This window comes from Leucopleurus acutus (assembly GCF_964270905.1).
Source record: "Leucopleurus acutus genome assembly, chromosome: 8".
In the NCBI taxonomy this organism is placed as follows: domain Eukaryota; kingdom Metazoa; phylum Chordata; class Mammalia; order Artiodactyla; family Delphinidae; genus Leucopleurus; species Leucopleurus acutus.
In genome coordinates this window covers 106371331-106387151 of record NC_139151.1, presented here as the reverse complement: position 1 = coordinate 106387151, position 15821 = coordinate 106371331, and the positions used below count along the sequence as shown (strand labels likewise).

Below are 15821 nucleotides of genomic sequence, written 5' to 3'. Positions count from 1 at the left end.
TAAATTAAAAAATAAATAAATAAGTAAATAAAAGACCAGTTTCTTTTGAGATTAAAGTAAAACATAGAACTTAACCAAGAAATAGTTTCTTAAAAAAAAAAAAAAAAAAAAAAAGAATTTCCCAGACGTGAACTGCTTTTGACACAATTTTCGAGAGCCGACGGACTAGGTTCAGCACAACCAATGCACCCATTCACAGATGGGGAAACAGCTGCCTGAAGCTAAACGGTTTGCCCTCAGCCTCTGACTCCCCAAGCCAAGTGTGCCCCGTGACACCACACTGTCCTGGAGAAGGGGCTGCCCACCTGTAGGACTCTAGCTGCCTAGAGTTCCAACCATTGAGGAGACGGTCACACAAAAGTCGGGGGTCTCCAGCGAGGCTCACTTCCCCCCGAAGGCAAAGGTGAAAGCCGATGTCCCAGCCTGAGACCTTTCCAGACTCATGGGGCTAACGCTAGCAGAGCCCACTCTTCACCCATCTTTCTGGAAGCCGGCTTCACTCATGCGCAGGTGAGCACTTCCAGGCTCTCCCTAACATCGTGCCCGCTGCCTCCCCCGCCCACCATGGGACAGGAAGAAGGCACCAGGTGGCTGCTCAGACAGGACAGAGATGCTCCAGGTCCTGCACTCCAGAGTTCTGCAGAATCCCCTCCACTTCCTAGACCACAGGCAACACTGGAAATGGACTTTATTTTTCAAACAAGGACATTTCCTCCCAGACAGTCATCGCCCCAACCTCTGCACGCCCAGCGAAAGAGCGCCCCTCGCGCTCCCTGCCAAAGGGGTTTTGCCTTGCCCCCCCCACGGGAGAGCACAGGAGAACGTTCACAGTGCACAAACCTTTCTTTTCCAAGTAAAGATGAAAGGTGCTCACAAAACTCTGTTTAAAACACGGGAATCCAGCGAGGAATTTCCAGGCATTTGTGAATTATTCTGTCTGTAAAAAGATTAAGAGTAAAAAGCTCAGAAGGCTATGTGCTGACGGGCACCCAGGGCAAATCTTCACGTGTGGAGATCCTTTTAGAATACCTCTGAAATCCTCCCAAACATAACGAGGTTTTGCAGAGCAATCTGAAAGGAGGGTGGGAAGAGTACATTTTACTAACCAAAAAACTCAACGGAGTTTCAGCCACAGTGAGAAACTACAGAAAATAAAAAAGTTCCAAAAGATTTATAACTGTTTGAAGTTTCTTCTTAATGCAACCAGAAACTATTGCCTCAATTGCTAACATACATTTCCTGTTCGCTAGAATCCTGACTGCTTTCCATTTCTGGGCCATCCTAATTTATGACTCTACTAAAAATCATAAAATTCTATTACCCTGGGTTTTTAAGAAAAAATAACATAAGAGAAGCACTCCCTGAAGGAAGGGATCATGATGTGGCTGGGATAAAACCCAGCGTGGTGACGGCTATTGGAATGTGAAGAGGGGCGACTCGGGGAGCAAAGGAGAAACAGGCTGCATCTCTGATGAACGGGTATGGTTACTGCACAGGACCAAGACTCCAATTCCCCAAGCCACCAGCTCAGCACCTCTTGATTGGACACTGCACTGCCAGACATTACAGATGAATACAATCCCCTTGTTCTCCAGGAACAAACCAGTCACAGGCAAACACCATTTGTATCGGCACACGGCTTGCCATGCTTTAGGAACTAGAGGGGTGATGCTCTGCTGGCCCTCCTCACACTCAATTTCCCCTTTGGAAACCCTAACTTCTGCAGGTTGCTTAGTACATTCTGGGTATCGCAGTTACCAGCCAGCATCTATAAAAGTCTACCCAAGGGCAGCTAGTGATAGGCTCAAATCTACAATAATTTATTACCCTCGCAACACTTTAAGTTTTTGAAAAATTAAAAGCCTGGGATTTTTTGGATCCAGAGGTAATGCCTCTGGACCCCTACCTCACACCATACACAAAAACTAACTGAAAAATGGATCAAAGACCTAAATGTCTGAACTAAAACTATTAAACTCTTAGGGAAAAAAAAAAAAACATAAGCATAGATTTTTATAAGCTTGAATTTGGCAATAATGCTTAGATATGACACCAAAAGCACAAGTGAAAAGAGAAAAAAATAAATTGGACAAAGTTTTAAACTTAGTGCTTCAAAGGACACCTACCAAGAAAGTGAAAATAATTCACAGAGAGACACATATATTTTCAAATCATATAGAGAATATATAAAGAACTCTTACAATTCAATAATAAAAAGGACAATTAACCGTATTTTTAAATGGGCAAAGGACCTGAACAGACATTTCTCCAAAGATACAGAAATGGATGATAAGCTCAAGAAAAGACAGTATCATTAACCATCAAGGATATGCAAATCAAAACCAATGAGATACCACTCCACACATTCTAGAATGGCTACTATCCAAAAAACAAACAATAATAAGTTTGCTAAGGGTGTGGAGAAATCAGAACCCTCTTATGTTGCTGGTGGGAAAGTAAAATGAAAAAGTCTGGCAGTTCCTCAAAAGGTTAAACACAGAGGTACCGTATGTCCCAGCAATTCCACTCCTAGGTATATACCCAGAGAAATGAAAACTTCCACAGAAAACTTGTAAAGGAATGTTCATAGAGCATTACTCCTAACAGCCCCAGAGTGAAACTAACCTAAATGTCCATGTTATGTAATAGATACATAGCAGGTAGTCTATGCATACAATGGAATAGTATTTGGCAATAAAAAGAGTGAAGTACTGACACACGCTACAACATGCATTACTCTTGAAAACATCATGCTAAGTGAAAGAGGCCAGACACAAAAGACCAGATATTATACAGTCCCATTTATATGAATGGCCAGATCTGGCAAATCTACAGAGACCAAAAGTAGATTGGTGGTCGCTTAGTGCTGGGGGGCTGGGGGACGGGGACAGGGTTTCTTTGTGAGGTGATGAAACCACCGGCGCACAATTAGCTTTCCATTAACCTCACCCTCTCCAGGGCAGCAGGAAGCCAAAGGGAACAGAAAGGTATCTGAGCAGCCAACAGACATCGCAAGGCCCACTCTCCGCACCACGACTGCTCAGAGGACTCCCCTCCCACCTGGCCTCCTCCAAGGTGACTCAAAGCACCGCCTGCCCAGTGAAAGAGGAGAAACCTGGTGGACAACGCGCCACCCCAGGACATAGGCCACTGCAACACAAGGCAGTTCCCGGGTCTCACCACCATTCTCTCCCTCAACCATGTGCCTCCCCAGCCCCTACTGAGTGCCACGGACCAAAGATCTGCATCACCAATGCCGTTCATACAATTTAAGTGTTTTATAGATACGTCCCGCAAAATGTTTCAACTAAAAGTCACAGGTAGTGCGGGCAAACTGCCAGTTGGGGGGGGGAGGGGCAGAGCACTTCACTCTTGTGTCCGGAGGGGCCTTTAGGACCCTTCCTTGCTCCTTGGGCTCCGGGAGTACCTTCCATCCAGGAGAGGAGCAGGCCCACCTGCGGCACCGGCGTGGTGACTCACCCCGCCGTCAGGCCCGGCCCAGCGCCGGCCTGCGGGGCCGCCGGGCCGAATCACGCGGTCGGGCCCCGGCGGCTTAAGCCCCGACCAAGCTCCGCGGGACCAAGTCACCGCGGAGCCCCAGCGGGGAGCGCTCGCCAGGGACGCCTCCGGAGCTGCGTCCAGCGGGAAGAGGATTCCTCGCCCCGGAGCCCGACGCGGCCAGATCCCAGGGGGAGGAAGCCCTGTCCCCCTCCACCCGAGACCCTCCGGCAGGGCCATCCAGCTCGCGTCGGAATACTCCCCAAGAGCCCCTTCCAGCTCATTTCCAGCACCCCCAGAGGAGGGGCTGTTCCCAACCCACAGCCTCTCAACTCTGCAGCTGCGCCGGTCGCTGCATTTCCACTGACCTGATTGCAACACCTCCCGCTAGGTGCGGGCCCGGGAGCGGGGCGGGAACTGCCCCGCCCGGCCGCCCGGAGACCCCAGCCCCTCCGCCCCTGACCCCCCCCGGGTCCCGGACCCCTTCCTGTAGGGCTCCTCTCCTACCCTAGTCCCCCTCTCAGCCCTCCGCCCCGGCCCCTCCCTCTCGGCTCTCTGCCCCCGTCTCCTAACCCTCCAGGAGGTCCTGGATCCCCTCCCCATAGGCCCCCTCTCCTCCTAGTTTCCCTCGGCCCTCCGCCCCCTTCCCCTAAATCCTCGGGGCCCGACCTCTCCCCCTAAGCCCTCTCTCTGCCCCTTCCCCCGACCTCGCGGGTCCTGCGCCCCCTCCTGGAGGGCCCCTCCCCTCCCCTAGACCCCCTCGGCCCTCTGGCCCCTTCCTCCTAGGGACCCGGGCACCCTCCCCTCATACCCCGGACCCCTCCGCCTCTGGTCCCTCTCCTCCCCCTTCCTGCCCGCAGCCCCAGGCCCCTCCCCCTCCATCGCCCCCGACCGCTCAGAACCGCGTGCCCTTCCCCCCTCAGGCCCCGACCCCTTCCCCTTCCCCCAACCCGCCCCCTTTCCTCTGACCACAGCCTCTCCCTCCGGCCCAGGCCCTCCCTCAGCCCCCAGCCAGCCCATCCCCTTCTCTCCGACCACAGCCCCCTGCCCCGGGAAGCCTCACCCGCGCTCCCCCCGCGCCCGAAACCGCGAGCGGAAATGCGGCGAGACCGCCGCGGCCGCCGCTTCCTTCCCGTTTCAGGACCCGGCGGCGCCCCGGGACCGCAACTGAGGAACCGGCCCTCCCCACCTGGCGGAAGGCGCGCTCGCTCACCACCACTGCGGTCGCTCCGGTCCAGCCCAGCTCCGCCCTGCCTCCGCCGCGCCGCCACCTCCCGCCGCTCCCGCTTTCCCTGCCGCTCCTAGGCGCCCCTCTCCACTTCCGGTTCCGCGTGCGGGGGCAGGGCCGCATCCGGGTCCCCGAGGCCCCGCCCCCTCTGGCACGCCCCGCCCCCGCCCGGTCAGAGGCCTACGGCCTTGCTGAGACAGCGGGGTGGGAACCGTGGTCAAACCCCGGCTGACTGGCCCGCGGTCCCTGCAGCCTCCCTCGTCCACGTGGCGCCGGAAGCGCCCACCGCTGGCGCAGGCCCGAGCTCCGCCCAGGTGCCAGCCTGCAAAGCATGCTTAAAAGTTAGATGACTGTACAGAGTATATTTAGGCCCACCATGCGCGGGCCGGACTGTGCTCAGATGGACACAATCCAAGGAGCTCATACTGAATTCATAGCACAGCCCGAGGGAGCAAAGGGAAAATGAGCCTGGAAAGGGGACAATGCCGAGTGCGCTGAGCCCTGAGGACACAGGAGGTAACTGTGACGGCCAGTCACCTAGGAGGAATAGCGCCCTCCTCATCCGTCTGACCATCCATTACCCATACGTACATCATCCATCCATCCATCTTCTCCATCCATTGTCCATCCATCATGCATTCACCCACCTGTCCATCCACCCACCCATCCATCCACCTGTCCATCCAGAGAAGGCCAGATATGTGTCAGGAATAGAGGTCAGCAGAATAAACGTGGTCCTTGCCCTCAGGGACCTTTCAGCCTAGAAGAGGGGTCAGGCATTAATCGAATAAGTATATAGTTAGGAAACAAGGTATATGCTATAGAAGAAGTCAAAGGTCATGACATTATATTGGGGAGAAGATGGGACCCGAGCTCATCCAGGAGATTGGAGGTTTCTGTGAGCGATTAACATTTGTGCTAAGATCTGAAGGCCAAACAGAAGTAAACAAGAAGGGAAAAATTTTCCAGGTAAGGAAAGAGCCTGTGCAAAGGTCCTGAGTCAGGAAAGGTCTTGCCACATGGGAACTGAAGGAAGTTCAGTGCAGCAGAAGTGTGGTGATGAAGCAGGGTAGTGGGGCAAGATGGGGCCAGGTCATGTAGAGATTGGGAGGGCAGAGCAAGGACCTTAGTCTTTATTCTAGAAGAAACGGGAAGTCCTTGGAGGAGATTAAGCAGAGGGGAGACATCATACAGTTTGAACTGTAATGAAATCCCTCTGGCTGCTGGGTGGAGAGTGGATGGGAAGATGGCCAGGTAGGATCCTAATATCCTACTTGCTACCACCAGTTCAGGCAGACTGTTGGTAGCAAGTAAGATGGAGAGAAGCGAGTAGGTACACGATACATTTAGGAAGTTAAATTGTCAGGTTTGAGGATGGACTGGGGGTATGGGGTGGGGAAGGAGATGTCAGGGGTCAAAGGGTAATTTTTTAAAGATAAAATCATGATTTTCATACACATGTAAAATGAACACATGTCAAACATCTTATTTCACTTAATAATAAATGAAGCAAAAATGTGTTACAACTTGTTCAGAGAAGTCAAAGGCATGCTGAAATGAATTTGCAAAAACTGGTCTATCCATAGGGCAACGTCAGCTGTATTTCATTGGACACAGGTAATTTGCCTTTCTGTGGGTGCAAAATATTTGCATTGCTGTCTGTTTTCTCCAAGTTAACTTCTACCTCTACAGAGTACGGAATAATCTAGGCAAAAATAAAAAAGGCACACATCCTGTAGAATCATGTTTATCAGAGGCTCCAGCGTTCTGTTAAAAGAATACCTAAGAATCATTTTTGCCCATTCTAAAGTCTGGAATTTTTCCTTCCAAAAGAATGACTCCTAGTATCTGAGTAGGTGCTCAGACAGGGCAGATGGGCAGGGTGGGGAATGAGGGTTGGAGGGTGGGGGAGAAGATACACCAAGATTGCGATGGAAGAGTGAGGATACATCTGTGGACTTGGTACCTTTGAGGGGCCTGTTGCATGTCAAAACGAGGTCCACGAAGTGATGCTGGAGAGATGGCTTTTGAGCAGGAGCTTTAAGACTAAGCAGAATAAGGACGTAAAAAGGTAGGAAAGACCATCCCGGGAAGAGGGAGGGATTGCAGCAAAGGCACAGAGGTGGCAAAGAACGGGGTCCGCATAGAAAACCTTGAGGTCAGATGGATAGAATCGAAGTGTTTTCGCTTCCATCGTTACCACGGACAGTGCAGTGCTGTGTGCAGTCAGGGATCAAGCTAATTGCTTGGTGGACTAAGGGAAGGCTCCCTTTTGATATAGGATTTTAGGCTCTGGACGCAGAGGATCTGACAATAGATCCCAACTCCAAGGCCTACTAGCTTTGTGACCGTGGCCAGTCACTCTGTCTTTCTGAGCCCCAGTCTCCCCATTTGTGCAGCTAGCTGTTGTCTCCTGGAGATTGTAATATGCAGGTCCCACGTTGCTTGGTTAGCCCAGGACCCGGCATACAGTTAGTGCCCAGTAAGTGTTGGCCCTGTTGACTGAAAAAGGATGCACAATGTGAGAGTTGTGAGTTAAGTTTTATTTGGGGCAAAGTGAGGACTACAGTCTGAGAGACAGCCTTTCAGATGGCTCTGAGGACCTGCTCCAAAGAGGTGGAGTTGGGGGGGTCAGTAGACATGATTTTAGTGAAGGGAGGGGCACATGCAGTCAAACACACATTTTCACAGAGGCTAGCTGCTAGTCACAAGGTGCAGATGTCCCTGTTAATAATTTTAGTGCTTTTCTAGGTATGAGAAGACGCAAGAAATTGGACTCAGAAAATCTTCTCCTGAAAATATCTAACTATCTGAAGACCTGTTCTGCCAGTTTTTCCCAGAGTACAGAGCACTTCATTCCTGATCTCCACCCTGACCTCCTTTCAGGGTAGGTTGAAAGTCAGTGACTGCAGCAGCTCATGACTGCATCCTTGTAGAGGCAGAGGGAAATATCCCACCTGGAAGTAGGGGAACTAACATTTGGGGACAGCCTGGCCTTGTCAGACACCACTGTGAGATTTTTAAAGTATAAGTGTGATACTGTGATTTATAAGAAATATGGGGACTTCCCTGGCAGTCCAGTGGTTAGGATTCCGGGCTTTCACTGCTGTGGCCCGGGTTCAATCCCTGGTTGGGGAACTGAGATTCCCGCGAGCCACGCAGCACGGCCAAAATAAAAATTTTTTAAAAAGAAGTATGTATTTGGTCATTCAGATGACCAAATGTATATTTCTCATATATAGTTGATCTTCATTCACAGTTCCTGTTTTACAGCTCCCCAAACCCTTGGAATTTCCTGTTAAGAGCATAAATGTGTCTCGTTATATGAATGAGCTGACTTTTGGAAAGCACCTAAGGATGGGAGCTGGTTGCCAGGAGAACCAACTAAGCGACTAGAGGGTTGGAAATTTCAGTCCCACCCTTGAGCTCTGGGGAGGGGAGAAGTGAAGAACGGCGGGTTGAATTAATCGCCAAGGGCCAAGAGTTCATCAATCGTGCATGTGTAATGAATCCTCCATAGAGACCCAAAAGGACGGGGTTCTGGGAGCTCCCGAGTTGGTGAACGTGTGCAGATCTGGGGAGAGCGCTGCCTGGAAAGCATGGAAGCTCTGAATCCTTTCTCACACCTTGCCCTGTGCACCTCTTCCATCTGGCTGTTCCTGAGTTCATAACCTTTTAAAATAAATCTGTGATCTAGCAAGTAACAAGGTTCTCTGAGTTCTGTGAGCCACTCTAGCAAATTCATCGATCCCAAGGAGGGTTGGGAACCTCTGACTTATAGCCAGTGGCTTAGAAGCACAGGTGACAACCTGCACTTGGGGCTGGTGTCTGAAGTCCAAGGAGGAGGTCGTGGGAACCTCCAGTCTGTAGCCGGTGAGTCAGAAGCGCAGGTAGCAACCTAGACTCGCAGTTGACGTCTGACGTGGGCGTGCGGGAGTTGTGCGACTGAATCTGTAACCTTCAGGCTCTGACGCCACCTCGGACCAGGTAGCGTGAGAACTGAGCTGAATTCTCAGGCGCCCTGCCGGTGTCTGAGAATTGTTTGTTGGTGGGGGGTGGGGGGGACTACCCCGACATTAGAAGTGGAGTCTCAGAACACCAATAGGATATTTCATTTTCCCCTCGAAACAGCTTTATGCGTTGAAATTATGTTTTAAGAGTAGTTTTTATTGAGCTATAATTACATAAAATACAGCACACCCACTTACAGCATACAATTCAGTGGTTTTTAGTACTGTCAGGAGGTGGCACTGTTACCCTCCAGGGCTCTTGCCCCCTTAATCAATAGAAATGGATCAGAAGCCAGACAAGAAATTCAGGCAGGGCTGTACTGGGGCCCCTGCTGCAGCAGGGGGGAGGGAGAACAAGTAAGAGGTTCCCTCGCTCACTTCCCGAGGGGGGCAGCTGGTTCCCTCTATGGGGGGCGGGTAGGGGTGTGTCCTGGGGTGGGGCTGGAGCGGTGACTTAGGGGGTTTGCCCAGCCCTTTTTTTTTTTTGCAGTACGCGGGCCTCTCACTGTTGTGGCTTCTCCCATTGTGGAGCACAGGCTCCGGACACTCAGGTTCAGCGGCCATGGCTCACGGGCCCAGCCGCTCCGCGGCATGTGGGATCTTCCCGGACCGGGGCACGAACCCGTGCCCCCTGCAGTGGAAGCACGGAGTCTTAATCACTGGACCACCAGGGAAGTCCCATTGTATGCATTCTAAATATAACGTTAAGGATCCTTAACATTACGGTGTTAGCCCTTACGACGCCTTGCTGCTTCTGGTCTTGCAGTCTTGGAACTTGAGACTGCACTGCTGTGAAGAAGCTCCTGGAGTGTGAGACACGCCACATGAAGGAGAACCCAGGCCTCCCAGCCAAAAGCCAGCACCAGCTTCCAGGTACCTGACTGAGACCATCTCGGACTTCCCAGCCCCACAAGAGCTGTCAGGTGACTGCCATCACGTAAGTGGTTCCAGGAAAGACCAGCGGAAGAACCACCCAGATTGCCAGTCCACCGAATGAAGAGAAACAAGAAATCATTGTTTTTACAACTAAGTTTTGGGGTGGATTTTTACAAAGCAACAGATAAGATAGCAGATGGTGATCTTTCAGGGAATTGTGAAATCGATTTTCTGGGGGAGGAAAACAGTATAAAAAGTATATAAGATGGCAGAATAGAATATATGAGTTCATTTCATACAGAATCGTTGCAATTATCTGTTGCTGTGTAATAAGGCACTCCAAAAGTTCAAGGTGAAAAGCCACCACCATTTTATGCTGAAACTTCATATGCTGGACCAGGAGTTTGGCAAGTGCAGGGGATGTTTGTTTTCAATGGAGCCTCGGCTGTGATAGATCAAATTTGGGGCTGTGGCTGGATGAACTGATTAGGGCCGTATGTCTGGGGCCTTGACTCTGTCTGCTGGGTGCGTTCCTCGTTTCTTCTCCCCATCATGTCTTCAGGAACAGGAACGTCCAACTTGGCTTCTTCACTTCCAATAGGCTGGCAGGAGCCGCGAGGATCTCGCTCTGCACAGCTCTCCATGGGGCCAGCTTGGGCTTCCTTACAGCACGGTGGGCCTGGGTAGCTGGACTTCTTACTCAGTGGCTGGTTTCTGCAAGGCTTCTGCTGACCTCGCTTCAGAGGTCCGTGAACATCACACCTGCTACATTCTGTTGGTCAACCAGGTAAGTCGCTGAGGCCAGCCCAGGCTTAAGGAGGTCGGAAGGGGGGATTAAGACCCCACCTCTCAATGAGGGGAGCAGGAAAGAATCTGCAGCCTAGGGGGTATTTTGTCACATACTGTATTTCTAAGATGTCATTGCTTGTAAGACACATCCTGACTTCACGGGTAAAAAGATGTGAAAAAACGGTCATAATAAAATTGATGAAATGTAGTGCATACATGCTGAGCTGTGGTGTAAAATGTTTTCCACTGTGGCTTGCTTAAAAGTTCAAAACTAGGCTAAATTACATTCCAAAGTGAGAGCCAAGAAGCAATTTCCAGACATCTAGTCCAGACTAAGACAGTTTGTCACATGGAGGATGTCCCTAAAATAACTATTAAAATTTTTGTTATGCTAAAAAAATTCACACGAATGCAAAAACAGATTAATATAATAAACCTTCATGAAACCGTTACCCATCTGATTTTCTTTTTTAACATCTTTATTGGAGGGTAATTGCTTTAAAATGTTGTGTTAGTTTCTGCTGTATATCAAAGTGAATCAGCTACATGTATACACATATCCCCCTTCCCTCGTGTCTTCCTCCCACCCTCCCTATCCCACCCCTCTAGGTGGTCACAAAGCACCGAGCTGATCTCCCTGTGCTATGCAGCTGCTTCCCACTAGCTATCTATTTTACCTTTGGCAGTGTATATATGTAAATGCTACTCTCTCACTTCGTCCCAGCTTCCCCTTCCCCCTCCCCATGTCCTCAAGTCCATTCTCTATGTCTGCATCTTTATTCCTGTCCTGCCCCTAGGTTCATCAGAACCTTTTTTTTTTTTGTAGATTTCATATATCTATATGGAATACATATATACGGTAGTTGCTTTTCTCTTTCTGACTTACTACACCCTGTATGACAGACTCTAGGTCCATCCACCTCATTACAAATAACTCAATTTTGTTTCTTTGTATAGCTGTGTAATGTTCCATTGTATGTATGTGCCACATCTTCTTTATCCATTCATCTGTCGATGGACACTTCCATCACCCATCTTTAAGTTATCTCCCCACAGCGTCAATTTTTTTTGATCCATATCCTGACTTATCCCTGCCCCAGGATTATTTTAAAGCAAATGCCAGACACTGTATTATTTCATCTGTAAATACTGGGGAATACTGTCTTTCCACATGCCTTTTTTGTCGTAATCACAGTAATCCACTTGGCTTGGCAATAGATAATATTTACAGCCTTATTAATGGAAACAGTGGACATGGATTCAACCAACTTTGATTTAACTGTGTTGGGAGAGGAAAGGGCAGGGCAGAGGAATGCTAAAATTCCCATCTACCATAAAGAGTTGCCAATCTGCAAAGTCTAAAATTGGTGAATCAAGGGTTTCCCTGATGGCGCAGTGGTTAAGAATCCGCCTGCCGGTGCAGGGAACATGGATTCGAGCCCTGGCCCGGGAAGATCCCACATGCCGCGGAGCAACTAAGCCCGTGTGCCACAACTACTGAGCCCGAGAGCCACAACTACTGAAGCCCACACGCCTACAGCCCGTGCTCCGCAACAAGAGAAGCCACCACAACTAGAGAAAGCCCGCACGCGGCAACAGAGTCCCAATGCTGCCAAAAATAAAAACAAATAAATTTATAAAAAAATATAAATAAATAAATAAAATTGGTGAATCAAGGGGCCACATTAAGCACAAATTACTTAGGAGTAAGGAAGCAACTAGAGGAAACAGTTAACCCCGCTGCACGCGGACCACAGAAGCGGAAGTCAGAGAGTGGGGCCGCTAGGGTCTCACTTAAGTGATATACACGTTATTACTTTGATTAAAATAAAACATTAAAAAGAAAGTAAAGTGGGGACTTCTCTGGTGGTTCAGTGGTTAAGACTCCATGCTCCCAATGCAGGGGCCCCGGGTTCGATCCCTGGTCTGGGAACTAGATCCCACATGCATGCCACAACTGAGTTTGCATGCCACAGCTAAGGAGCCTGCCTGCTGCAACTGAGGAGCCTGCCTGCCACAACTAAGACCCAATGCAACCAAATAAATAAATATTAAATTTAAAAAAATAAGATGTTGGAGAATTGATGACTAAAATCTCTTCGGCCCTATAGGTAGTGTAATACTACAATTCCTCAGTTACGTTTTCTTTTTTTTTTTTATAAATTTATTTATTTCATTTATTTTATTTTTGGCTGCATTGGGTCTTTGTTGCTGCGCGCGGCTTTCTCTAGTCGCAGCGAGCTGGGGCTACTGTTCGTTGCGGTGCATGGGCTTCTCATTGCGGTGGCTTCTCTTTGTTGCGGAGCACGGGCCCTAGGTGCACAGGCTTCAGTAGTTGTGGCGTGCAAGCTCAGTACTTGTGGCGCACGGGCTTAGCTGCTCCGCGGCACGTGGGACCTTCCTGGACCAGGGCTCAAACCTGTGTCCTCTGCATTGGCAGGTGGATTCTTAACCACTGTGCCACCAGGTAAGTCCCCAAATCATTTTTTAATAGAGCAGAGCCCGTCTGTCTACCTTTGCAGCTAGGGACACTCGACACACTCCAGTTGGAAGAATACTTCTCCTACCAGTCAAACCTGTTTGCACGCCACGGGTCATTTTGATTATTTTAAAATATTTTCCATGTTCTACCTGGCCAGTCTCTGCCAGCACCTGCCAGGTCACTGTGAGCCGTTTGATGGTCCTTCCCCCCACGTCCCAGCCCAGCCCCCTGCTCTCTGCTCACAGCGCCCTTCATGGGATGTCGAGGGTCCAGTCCCCACTAGAGGGCAGTCCCTGGGCAGGGCCAGTTCTAGCCATCCTGGTATCTCCAGGGCGGCAGGGTCTTCTCCAGAGTGCCTGATGGTGGTGGTCCCACAAAGATACGTCTGTGCACATCTCTGGAACTGGTGAATGTGACTTTATTTGGCAAAGTGATCTTTGTAGATGTAATTAAGGATCTTGAGATGAGATCGCCTTGGATTACCTGGGTGGGCCAATGAGAGGTGTTCTTATAAAGAGATAGAAGATGAGACACTCAGAGGAGAGGCCACGTGAAGACAGAGCAGACTGGAAGGATGCGGCCACGGCCACGGAAGCCAGCAACCACCGAACACTGGAAGAGAGAATGGACCCTCCCCTCGAGCCTCTGCAAGGACCTGGCCCACCTCCTCTCCCACTGCACCTGCACGCTGGGCGTAGGGCTGCACACAGTGCTGGTCTCAGACAGCAGTACTTGAAAAGGTGCCCCGCTGAGTCCAGGACATGAAACAGCAAAGGCACCGGCTACCCATTCTCACCAAGGGATTAAGCCAAGGAAATGTAAGAAACAAAAGGATCTGTGATATTTAGAAAGGTATTGAGGACTTCCCTGGTGGCACAGCGGTTAAGAATCTGCCTGCCAGTGCAGGGGACACGGGTTCGAGCCCTGGTCCAGGAAGATCCCACATGCTGCGGAGCAACTAAGCCCGTGGGCCACAACTACTGAGCCTGCGCTACAGAGCCTGTGAGCCACAACTACTGAGCCCTCGTGCCACAGCTACGGAAGCCCACGCGCCTAGAGCCCGTGCTCCGCAACAAGAGAAGCCACCGCAATGAGAAGCCCGCACACTGCAATGAAGAGTAGCCCCCACTCGCCGCAACTAGAGAAAGCCCGCACGCAGCAACGAAGATCCAATGCAGCCAAAAATAAAAGTAAACAAACAAATTTACAGAAATGTACCGAATGACACGTGGGTAGTTACACAGCAGCTGTGGTAGCACTTGGATATGCACCTACTCATCTATCTGGCAAGAACACAGGAAAGACGGACTCTTCCGGATACCCCGGAAACCCATCTTGGGTGAGGAGAGGACTTAGCTCGTAAAAGGCAAAGAACAAAAACTAAAACCACAGTGACCTCAAAAACGCGTGACAGGAAACTTAGAGAGATCCTTAAGGGTAGGATACGTAGCCTAACAAAGAGTTTCTAATGGTGGGAAGAGTCAAGACCCTCTTTAACGTGACCACACCTAGACTGCAGACTGACTTCCCTCCCATCCCCGTGAGGGGCAAAGCCCTGGGCACTGGCTGTGAAGGGAGCAGACCTGAGAAGCGTGGTTAACGAGTGTTCTAAGAGAAGCAAGACTACAGAAACGTCTCCTTACTGCTTTCTTTGGGTACTTCTCCATCGACACTTGTTTTTAAGGCCTAAGTGGAATCCATGAAACAAGTTGTCATAAAACACCTGCAGCTTATGAATCAGGCATGACTCCGTTTCCAGAATCTTTCAAATACTCAAGGCTCGCTTGGCTTTGTTCAGGCAAAAACGGAGTGTGGGATGGGAAAAGCACTCTGTGGTTTTAAATCTCACGCTTAAGTTAACCCTGAGAACTAGGAAATGCAGAAAATAAGGCTGCTCCTAAGTTAAACTGGAAGACGAGCAAAGCACAGGTTCTAAAGAGGGAAACACACAATGACCTGACAGCTATGTTCACGGAAACAAGCCGGAATGCATTCATCCACATAAACAACACATGTGCCATTCAGAAAGGGAGCCCGTCAGCCCTGGAGGGACAGTCGGGACAGGAATGAAACCGAGGCCATGGTCAGCAGTGCCCACCCAACAGGGCCCAAGTAGGGTGGTGGCAGTCACCAGGCTTGCTGCGTCCTCAGACCTGATGGCAGTAACACCTTCGTGGTGGTGAGGGCGGGAAACGTCACCTAGTGAGCTAAGGCGTCCGTGCTCTCGTCCTAGTGCCGCCTGCAGTGGCCCTTTGGGAGCAGCCACCTGCACCCACCCTGCCACCCACTAGTGCCCGGCTGTCCCCCTGGGGATCCACTTTCAGCCCTCCAGCTTGGGTGTTCCCACCCCTCTGCCACACTGAACCTGGATGTGACTCAGGACTTGGCTTGAGCTATCACAGAGGCCATGAATCTGGAAGGACACAGCCCTGGGACCCTTGTGTGGCCACGTGGGAAGAGCAGGACACCAAGCCTGCACAGAGGCAGCGGAACTGAGGAAAGCGCGCGCGCACACCGCCACCAGCACGAGTGCCTCTGCTTCGCCACTGGCTCCAGCTCTGGCCTCACCTCAGCTTGGAACAGATCCCAGCTGCTGCTGCCCCACCGGTGGCTCCTAAAAATGCACCTCCTGCAAGAGCTGCTGTTCCGGCTGCCCTGAGCGTGCCCAGGGCTGTGGCGGCACAGGGGCATTGGACAGGTGTGGCTGCCGTGCCTGATGCGGGGGGAGCCTGATGCGGGGGGAGCCTGATGCCGGGGGGAGCCTGATGCCGGGGGGGAGAGCCTGCTCCCAGATGTACCCAGAGCTGTGATTACGATTCTGCATTAAAAATCTTTTTTCATACTTCCCTAACTCCCTCGCTACATTCCTGTTTCTATGGAATATGTGAATAAAATTTGCTGACTAAAAAAAAAAAAATTAAAAAGCACCCACACCCAC

General features: G+C 50.6%; 1 protein-coding gene across 3 annotated transcripts in view; it reads right to left on the bottom strand.

Moving 5' to 3' along the window:
• CTTN (cortactin) overlaps positions 1 to 4802 on the bottom strand; it is a 33135-nt gene extending 28333 nt beyond the window's left edge. For 2 of the 3 annotated variants that reach the window (XM_082845801.1, XM_082845799.1), the window contains exons 1-2: positions 4712 to 4802; positions 841 to 937 (exon numbers count right to left, since the gene is read on the bottom strand). The gene's annotated coding sequence lies outside the window, so the exon portion shown is untranslated. Of the gene's footprint in view, positions 1 to 840; positions 938 to 4687 lie in introns of all 3 variants that reach the window. The other variant, XM_082845800.1, reaches the window with a different exon arrangement.
• Positions 4803 to 15821: the final 11019 nt, after the last annotated feature.